The sequence below is a fragment of the Mercenaria mercenaria genome, chromosome 18, assembly GCF_021730395.1.
Source record: "Mercenaria mercenaria strain notata chromosome 18, MADL_Memer_1, whole genome shotgun sequence".
Lineage (NCBI taxonomy): Eukaryota > Metazoa > Mollusca > Bivalvia > Venerida > Veneridae > Mercenaria > Mercenaria mercenaria.
The window spans coordinates 34,753,558-34,764,694 of record NC_069378.1 but is presented as its reverse complement, the minus strand read 5'-3'; positions in this window follow the sequence as shown (position 1 = coordinate 34,764,694).

The following is an 11,137-nucleotide window of genomic DNA, read 5'->3' as shown; positions in this document are numbered from 1 at the left end:
GTCGGAATAGCTTGCCAGCAAAGTTGCCCTCGGTTAGACTGAGGGTATATAGTTTTTACCATGGACTGACACGCAATTCAGGAAGACTTATTCCATGACATCAGTAATAAACTTATACATAATTTTCCAAGTTTTGACTTTAGTCCAGCAAACATGATTGCAGTCATGCTCATGTTGTGAAACCCTCACACTTTTACCTGAACAAATCTATGCTATCAATGCGTAAATAACAAAAGAAAATACATCATCGTGTCTCAGTCAAGGTGGTGTGTTTATTTGTTCATTGCGGATTTTATTATGAGTTATCATTAATTTTCTCGATCCTGCATCATTTTTTTGCAGCTAATGATAACAATTCTGGTCTAATCACCACATTTACATTCTCGGTGGTCATTAAGATTGAAGGAATTCATTAATTCTCTAATTCAATGTATTACGGTTCTTTCCTAATTATATCAATTTAACATAAAAATATAAGGTCGATACTCTAAGATACTTAAGCCGTAAAGTCGTATGCCAACTTTTCGTTCTTTCGAGTGCTTTGGAAACGTTCTCTGTTTACACATTTAGACATATGAGCCGTGCCATGAGAAAACCAACATAGTGGGTATGCGACCGGCATGGATCCAGACCAGCCTGCGCATCCGCGCAGTCTGGTCAGGCTCCATGCTGTTCGCTTTTAAAGCCTATTGGAATTGGAGAAACTATTAGCGAACAGCATGGATCCTGACCAGACTGCGCGGATGCGCAGGCTGGTCTGGATCCATGCTGGTCGCATACCCACTATGTTGGTTTTCCCATGGCACGGCTCATATGTAAAATGCTTTTTACTTTTTTTCATAAAAGAAGACTAAGTTTCATTTCAGAAGCAAGTTAACGAACAACACAGAAATAAAATAAAATTTTGTATTTCGTATGTAACATTTTCCCGTTGTTTTTTTTTTTCTGCCCAAAACTGCACAGCTTATCATTTAAAGTTTAAAGTTTGAGGTTTTCAGAAAAAAAAAAATGGACTTAAAATCTTGCTTTTATTATATAACTTATTCTTTCATATAAACATGAAAGCAAATTCAATTTGGGACGCAATTCTAGAATCCGTCATCTAGAGTTAAAAAATAAAAGACGTAATTTTCATTTGTTTTTTCAACTGCCAACATCATTTCAATGTCTTTCTCCTATCCGCCCAATTCTTGAAGTTACATATTGCTTAACGACCTTACAAGTAAAACACTTCATAACATAATAAAAAACATGAGAGGTTTTTCATTATGAAGGCGAATTTGTAAGAATTTCTCTTGCGTAATAACTGCAAGAGCACCTGCTTATAATTGGCGCCAATTAAAGCCTCTCTGGATGTAATAAGAAACAATTTGTGAGAATTTTATCAGCATTTTCATCTTTGAGTTTCTAATACTGATATTTTAAGCCAATGTTACCCAAATGAAAGCCCAGCAAAGGGCATGAACTGAAACCGGTGTCAGCTATTATAAAAAATATCCTTAAAATGAATATGTCGAACTATTTTGCTTCTTTTCTGAACTCTTTTATCCGAAGAGTCATAAGATCTTATAATGCTTCGAGAAGACTAAGACCGTTCAGTTCAAGACGTCAGATTGAAATTCCATTTTATATTAAACTGTCAATTTTTGTCGCTTGTTTCACATTTTTAGGTATTCGAATTCATACCTTTTCATTTTCAAGAAATACATCTGAACTGAAAATTCAAACATAAGGTATCTACTATCTACTCAATGAACTTCCTGACTTCTTACACGTACATTCAGAACAAAACACGCCTAAATATTAGTCCCTATATATTTCACATCCAATAGGTGAGAATTTGTTTTGCATATTCTATATAATATGGATAATGTTCGCAGAGCTGACACACATAGCTAAACCTATTTCGGAATAAAAATCCCTACCGGATTTTAAAGAATTATCCAATGAAGAGAAAAGTATGGATAATTTATCTTCTAAGAGCTTTTTCCTGTCGCAGTTGCCTACTGCAAACTCAGATCAAATCACACTGAATTCACTTGTTACTACTCATACTAAAATACTAAAATTGAATTTTAGTTAATTTAATACAACCTTCTCTCCATTTTTTATTACCAAAATGCCAAAACCACATCCCTAATGAAATTTAAACATAAACTAGCTTTAATTCAGACTTCTTTGGCCACCCAAATGAAAAAAAAAAGTCAAATAACCTGTCCGGCATAATGCGATAGACCTGATGATATCAGCGCAGGCCTTGACATTTCCACAGACATCATATTTAAAATGAAACGGAGAGAGTGCCTGACATACTAATACTCAGTGAAAAAGATGGACATGCAATGTGTCTAGTTGAGAGATATTGATGTAAGATCACGCTTTGATTCTCAGAATTCAAATAACATGTTACAAACGTTAAAAGTATTAATTTGCTTTATTGTGTTATACTTTTGAAATTTAAATTTATATCATTTAGGCCTATACTGAAATAAGATATTACGTAAATGTATTAGGTATACATACAGAAAAGGCGAAAGCACAGACAAACAATGGTAGTAAAATCGCAGCAAAAATTGTATTCGCATAATGGCTGCTTCAAACAGCTCTCCTGTACTGCCATGGGTTTGCTCTGAAGAGCATTTTCTCTTAATTTCAATATAATTTCTTGCTGAAATCTAAATGCTCGGCATTTTGGTAGCATTTTCATTATGAAATAATTTCACATCAGAATTCATCCGGTAATTTGGAGTCACATTTGTGTTGAATACTTGTCGAATACTTTTAAGTTATTGTGGCAACTTCTTAGACTTTTTTTTTTCGATTTTAGTTTTCAGGGATACCAAAAAGATCAGCCCGATCTAAAGACATAAATTAGATAACTTTTACAAGATATCATCAAAACTAATTTGGTATCAAACCTTAAATTGACTTTCTCCCACCCATATTTCGAAATTAAATGTCCAAATAATTTGTTTGCCTTGTTATTTATATAATTTAACACCTGCAAGCATTAAATGACCGTGATCGGTCAAGATGAAAGCGATGGTTAGGTTTATCAATTTTAAGAATCTTCCCTAAAGAAAGGAAATCTTTATCGACTTTGTACGTATTACGATGATCCATTATACATCTTTCAATGGTGTGTTATGCAACCATTTGATTTTGTGACATTTACAGGATTCTAAAAGAAATTCTAAAATTAATGCTGACAGGGTGTTTCTTCGTGACACAACTAACAGTATGTGCGGCAGGTAGCGAAGATCAATCATTTCAATGTAACAACGTGGAAAATACTGAAACAATTTAGAAGCAGCCTCTAAAATGGTGAAAATAAAGTCTGTATGCCTAGAAGGTTAAATATGAAATCAAGCATTGCCCATCTGACGGGAAAACTCGATCATGTTGGATATTTCAGTATTTTACGCGTAAATGCTCATTTCAGTATTCAGCGCTTATAAGAAGTCCATTCCGGCATTTTATGTATCAGGTAATTTCGCGTTCCATTGTCTTTCAAAAAATGTATTTGTAAAATACTGTTATCATGTAACCAATTAAACGGAAGTCACGCAGTCTCGTAGGATTTTTAAATGATAAATATAATTTATCTTAGTGACCAGTCGAACGATGCCAGCTCTTCTTGGCGAAGGTGTGTCAGTGACATCTCGAATAACAACAACAACAACAACACGGTGCTTTATTATGCCTAACTAAACTAAAGGAACCAGCGTGGGAGCCATCTGGTCTAGTCGCGTAATGGCTGCCAGGTATTTGAACACTAATTTTTCACTTGGCATGGCAACAGTGGTCTAAGTTGAAGCTAGTTTCTGTTTAAATTTCATTGTGGATGTATTTTTGACATATTGGGAGGAAAAATGGGAGAGCAGGTTGTATTTGGTGAAGTCAAGCTCAATTTTAGTATGAGTAGTACTTCCAGGTCACAGCAGCGTGATTTTGATGTCAGTTTACAGTAAGCAAATGTGACCAGAGAAATCTCTCTTAGAAGATACATGACCCCAACTTTTCTCTTCATTTTATATCAGTTTTATCATAACTCTTTAAAATGAGGTAAGAAGTTGTTCTCTGAAATGGGTCTAGCTATGTTTTGTAGCTCTTTAAAAAATGTCAGTTTTATATAGAATATATAGGGAAAATATTTACCTTATTGTGACCATTAGAAAGTATTTTAACAAATTGTACATTCAACATATTATATACAAAAACATGAAGTGTGAAATCCATTGATACGTTTTTCTTCGTAATAACTTATCAAAACTCTCCCTATTGTCAAAAACATGTTCTCATTTATATAAATGTATCATTTTAATAATTCGGCAAGTCTTCAGTACTGAAATGCCATTTTTTATTGTACAAACATTCTGTGAATGTGTAAACCACATTAAAACTATTCTTGTCATCTTCAGTCTTCTAGAAACAGAACTCTGTTATCTCAGGCAGTTGTGCAGAAATATATTACTTTCAATTATTCGATGAACAATTGTCCGGCAATATCCGATTTATTCCGAATTAATCCGCTCCATGTCAAAAGACGCTCATTACGAAAGCTTGATCTCCAAAGATGACGTATAATTTGCTAAAATTGCGACGGTTTCAGCAATCAAAACTAATTTAGGGATCTTGAGTAGGGTCAGAGAGCATGAATCTACTCCGTTTATCATCATTTTCATCAATTTTTCTTTGATACTGCTGCAGGCATTAGTATGGTTATTGTAAAGAGAAATTTAGACGGAATGGAATTTAAATAGCTTGTTTTTCCCGCATCAGTATTGTTCGGTTTTTGAGATACTGAAATAATTCTTTTAATTGACAACAAGTCGACCTTAATTACTAAAAGGCAAAAAATGTAAAAATTTTACTTATTTGATTTTGATTCTATTGTAAAATCGTTTAATTTTATTTTCTATATTATATTATATACATCTAGAGACACATTGGGGTAAGTACTGAACGGACATTTCTTTCTGAGTCTTACAAATGCCAGACTGGGATGGTATGTATGAGAAGAAAGAAAATTGAGGACAACGAATGCTAGACTGGGATGGGAGAAAAGCGAAGGTAACAAATGCCAGACTGAGATGGGATAAAAGCGAATGTTATTAATGTATCACTTGGGTGAGATATGGGATTGGAGAAAACTGAGGGTCACCAATGCCAGACTGGGATGATAGAAAAGTGATGGCGACTAACGCCTGATTAGGATGGATATAGAACAGGAAATAATTGAGGCTAACGAATGCTAGACTGTGATGGGATATGGGATGGCAGAAAATAGAGGATAACGAATGCCAGACAGAGACATGGTATGGGATGGGAGCAAAATACAGGATAAGAAATGCCAGACTGAGATGGTATATAGGATGGGAGAAAATTGAGGATAACGAATACCAGAAAGAGACGGGATACTGGATGGGAGAAAATTGAGGATAACGAATACCAGAAAGAGACGGGATACTGGATGGGAGAAAATTGAGGATAACGAATGCCAGAAAGAGACGGGATACTGGATGGGAGAAAGTAGAGGATAACGAATGCCAGACAGAGACGATGGATAGGGATGGAGCAAATAGAGGATAACGAATCCAGACGAGATGGGTATAAGGGGAGGGAGAAATTGAGGATAACGAATACCAGACAGAGACGGATAAGGGTGGGAGAAAGTAGAGGATAACGAATACCAGACAGAGACGGGATAAGGGGAGGGAGAAAGTAGAGGATAACGAATACCAGACAGAGACGGGATAAGGGGAGGGAGAAAGTAGAGGATAACGAATACCAGACAGAGACTGGACCTGGGATGGGAGAAAATTGAGGATAACGAATACCAGACAGAGATGGCATATTGGATGGGAGAAAATTGAGGTAACGAATACCAGACAGAGATGGCATATTGGATGGGAGAAAATTGAGGCTAAGGAATGCCAGAATGAGATGGGATATGGGAAAGGGAAAAATGAGGATAGCGAATGTCAGACTAGATGGGATATTGGATAGAAGAAAATTGAGGATGACGAATGGGATATGGGATTGGAGAAAATTTAGGATAACGAATGCCAGACAGAGATTGAAGAAAAGCGAAGGTGCCAAATGCCTGACTGATCTGGGATGGGATGAGAGAAAATTGAGGGAAACGAATGTCGTACTGGGATTTTTAGAAGGGCGAAGGTTACGATGGAATGGGAGAAAACTGAAGGTACCGAATGCCAGACTAGGATACAAAAAAGTAAAAGTACCGAATGCCTGACTGGAATGGGGAAGGGAGTGAAACAAATGCCTGTGATGCAACGATCCCTTAACGAACATGCCTATACATCAAGCGACATGAGACAGACGGAAATCAGTTACAGTCGATACTTGATATACTAAAAAAATATGAGATAAATGTTGCAGATTATATTAACTTCTACACAATGAACGTACTACCAGCTTCTTATTTATGAATGAAATTCTTCCTATATGAATCACTTATTTACATTAATGTCAACTTAACCTAGATATCCGTTTAAATATTTTATTTCAGAAAAATGAAGTCCATTTGTCAATGGTGAAAGTGTCCATTAAAATGATTAATTTATTTAACTTTGACATTATGCACAAGGTGGTCTACAGTAAGTTCAAGCAGTGCACTTTGCAACAATAGTTTTGAAAGTTGATCCCGTCATATCTTATAGTGTCTTATACATTCGTATATATATTCTCTGTTATTTGTGGTATAGCTCGTAGTTTTACTTCTGGGGTATAAATCAATGAATTCTTGTGAAGCCATTTCACGTGCAGATTGGAACATTTAAAAATTATCCTATTATTTGTAATCAAACGTTTGTTGAATACGTTGGGTTATAGCGAACTATGGAATAATTTTAACTTAGACTCAAATGTAAATTTATCTTGCTTTGCTTAAACAAAGAATTAGGGATCAGTATATCCAAGACTGGAATGCCTCGATCAAAAATGTTTCTAAACTTTACTAATATTTTGGGCATGTATCATGACCTCCTAAAATTTTTGTCTCTTTTGTGTCTTCAGAAAGAAAGAATATGTTGTCTAAAATTTCAAAATTCTTAAATGATGCTTTTAAATTATAAGAAAAGAAGTCTTGGAACATATTTCTGTTTCCTAATTATATGATGTTTATTTATATATGTTTAGTGTATGGCATGCTGTGGTAGGAAATGTATTGAATAGTTACGTTCAATTATTCAAGTTAAAATATGTATTCTTATTTTGTCTTGGCCATATTTGTTTGCATGCTTTGTAAATGGTCAAAGGCATTGTTATGTACCGATTAATGAATTAATGAAATGAAACAAATGAATGTTATCTGTGAAAGTTCTTGCTTCCATTTGTTATGTTATCTCTAAAAGAAACATCATTTTTATTCTGTTGTGGTAAATAGTTATTTCGGCCTATAATCCTTTCAGAGATATTTCGTTTATTTGTGACAAAATACTTTTTTTCTGCTGTCCCTGTACACTCGTGCTATACTGTAGATATATACTGCGTAGCTTTGTCACATGACTTACCCCTATATCGTCTGCTGACTTTCAGATGTACTGTGGTATAACACACATCATGCAAAAAGATGCCACTCGCGTATTTTTTATAATTGATATGAAAGGTTGGAGATGTGCATGAACGGAAGTTAAACTATATATTTTTACTTTTTCATTAAAATGTGGTTATCTACTGCGTCTTGTTGCCTCTGGTATCATTTTAGCCAAACCAAAGTCTATTTAAAATCGCACTTAATCCCAACTTATTCTTTCTCTTTCGTCTTAATTGTATCTGCTACTGTTGCGTAAATAGTCAATTGTAAAACGAAGAACTACGCATGAAGTGTAGACAGCACGTTCAGATACTTATTTTAAGTACCCCATTTAAAATAAATCTGGCCGGTACACAAACAATATTTATAATTTAAATGCATGTATTTATAAATAATAACTGCAGTTAGTGAATTACGAATACTAAATCTGCACGACACATGTTGCTGTGGAAGTTTTATTTTTACTGTCTTTTTGTCATTTTCAACATCTGTAACGAATAAGTCAACACTAATTTTTAAATAAATTGCTTATTGGGAGACACCCACATTTCACGAATGATGGCCATTTTAAAGAGCAATAAATTTGGTCAGAGTTTTTATAGTTTCTTTGCGGCTCGACATAATAATTACGATTCTACCGGCGAAATGATTTGAGGTCAATTCAAAAGGTCATGGGAACGTCCCAAACCACTGGCCAGGTCTTTATGGACACCGTAGCACCCATTAGGATAGTATTCTTTGGTTTCGAAAAGTTATTAAATATTTACATTAACAGCTTGACCAGGGTTACGTTTCCGGAGCTGAGGCCAGCACAAGCTGCACACCTTACTATTTTATATGATAACTGATTTATATAGGGCATTTGTGAGCAATGAACGTTCTATTCATACAGCCGCCGAGCATTTGTGAGCAATGAACGTTCTATTCATACAGCCGCCGAGCGTTTGTGAGCAATGAACGTTCTATTCATACAGCCGCCGAGCGTTCGTGCAGATCTGAGCACCGGTTCCAACTGCCTCTTGAAAACAAAACTGGCGAGAAAAAAAAATGAAATCATTATCAACTGGAAGAAATTTGACCTTTGACCGGGACCTGCCTCAGATACCAGTAGTGAACAATGGTATACAGTATAATACATTCATACAGAAAATGTCAAAATCATTCCAATTCACTCAAGCAAAGTATGCATCCTGACATTAGTGTGTGTGACATTTGCACGCGCATTTAATGGAAATGCTCATTCCAAACCTTGTTTATTACTGGGAAAAAAAAGCGCGTTAATAATAATAATAATAGATGCATTTAGTTTTTTTACTGCAATTCTTCATTAAGGTTTAAAATACCTATTCATGGTGATAATGCTTTTGATGTTGCACAGAAAACAGAAGAATTACAATAAATATAACGATTAATTGACGGATTTTCTCGCCTCTTTTCATTCCTCAACCGCCCTTTCCCGCCTTTTTACTCCCATTCGCTAGATTTGACGAGATTTCGACACGCCATCTTTGTTTTAGTCAGTCATTACACAAGCTACATGTCCACAAATAGCAACCTTCCTCGGTTTAATAATAGCTGTGTAGAAAACACAAGCATGTTATTTTGCTTTATATCACAAATGACCTTCGCCGCATAGTTTTACGCCCAGATTTGACGCCCATCTTGTGAGAGGCAGTGCAGTGCGTACCATGAAAAATATTGACATGGAAAGCCTTTCCAGAACGCCTTCCAGAACAAACAAGAACAACGTTTACCGATAATTTGTATGCCTTTTCACGAACAAAACTCTCACAAGCATAATTATCTTTAGTAACTGTAATATATTTGCTGTTTTTTTTTATTTCTTTATTTGTCTTTCATGTGTCAGTGCTATAACTCCTAAACCCCTAAACCCCGACAACTAGCTTTGATTTGCCCTAAAAATAATCAAGCATGGATTTTAGAATTTCTTGCATCCGTAATTGGATAAATCCACGCACCATGGATTGTACATCCTGAAACATTGACAGTATAAAAGTATCTAAACATTATTTTGACTGATCTTTATAAAACCAGTTGTTCCAAATTCTGTGAGAAAAATGTTTGGAAACATTTGTGAGAAAAAAGTAGAGTCACTTGCAATTTTTGGTCTGAGAAAAAAGGCTTTTGAAAATTCAGCATTTATTCAGATCAAACATTTGACTTTAAAAGCAGCATTTACATCAATGAAGTTTTAATGTCAATAAAAGTCCATTGGTCTTATTGAGGAACTACATGTACCGAAAGTTTTACATCTCTTCTGTTATATCTTTGGGCTCGTACTCAACACGCCACTTTATTCATACTTTCAACCAAGAAACTTAAAGGCATAAGGCCGCAAGGAATTTCAGATTTTAACTTCCTGAGCTAATCCAAGAAGTCTTCTACCTATTTTGTTGGAAATACTTAATGGAACTGAAAATAGACATTGTATCTGAAATTTCACTGTCAACGGATAAGCAATTTTAAAATTGGACTATTTGAGAAAAACGGAATGACATTTGAAAACATCAACAAGGTGCATGTGCCACTACGTCATGTCTGAGATCGTTTCCACTTACCATGCCAGTTAATTTACATTTTAAGATGGAGAGGAGTACGGGAAAGGACTTCGTGCAATAGAAAAAAAATGCTTGTTTACAAAAATCACATATCGGGGACTTGGCGCGAAACAAACCTGTGTGTTTGTAATGGAATACTAGTAGATTCGGGTTGAGCCTCCGATATGTCAAGTTGGACTTTTATAATATGTTTACCTCTCGTTTTTGACAATCGCCACGTTTTCCATATTTTCCTGAGGCATGTGTCTCTATTCGTTTTCGCTGAAAAGGTCCAGAGAAAAGACAATTAACTCATTAGCTTTTCAGGCGATCCTTTGATTATTCTAAATTTCCCCCCGCTTACTATTATCGCTTTCGACTTCATCCTAAATTTCCAAGCGTCTAGCGCACCATGTTATTACGTTGGGTTATGTCTAAAGCATCTGACGTCCCGATATATCATTTTCATGACAATTTCACGGAATCCATCCAACAACTGATTATTACGACCCGGCTTTATGCCGATCTTGGCGTTTTTGAAAGCGAAATTGCTGGAATTGACCAATTATGGCTAATTTAGGTAGCTTAGCATTAAAAGATTTCCCTGAGAATTGAAGGTTTTAGTGTCTTTAAACTTTTCTCTTTGCATATTTTATTTCCTACATTGGAACCACGAAAATACGGGTTGCTTTATTCGAGAGGTCTTACAAACTTCTGAAGTTATATTTCTAATTAAATAAGCCGTAGCCAGTTATAACGAAATAAGCTGTTTGATTACATGGAAGAAAATCTTTTAAAAGAAGCATTATTAAATATGTGAGCTTGAACAAGAAAAATGAAGACGGAGACGAAGAAGACGACAACAACAAACATTAATAATAATAATAATAATAATAATAATAATAGTAATTGTAATACAATATAGATAGATAGATAGATAGATAGATAGATAGATAGATAGATAGATAGATAGATAGATAGATAGATGGATGGATGGATGGATGGATGGATGGATGGG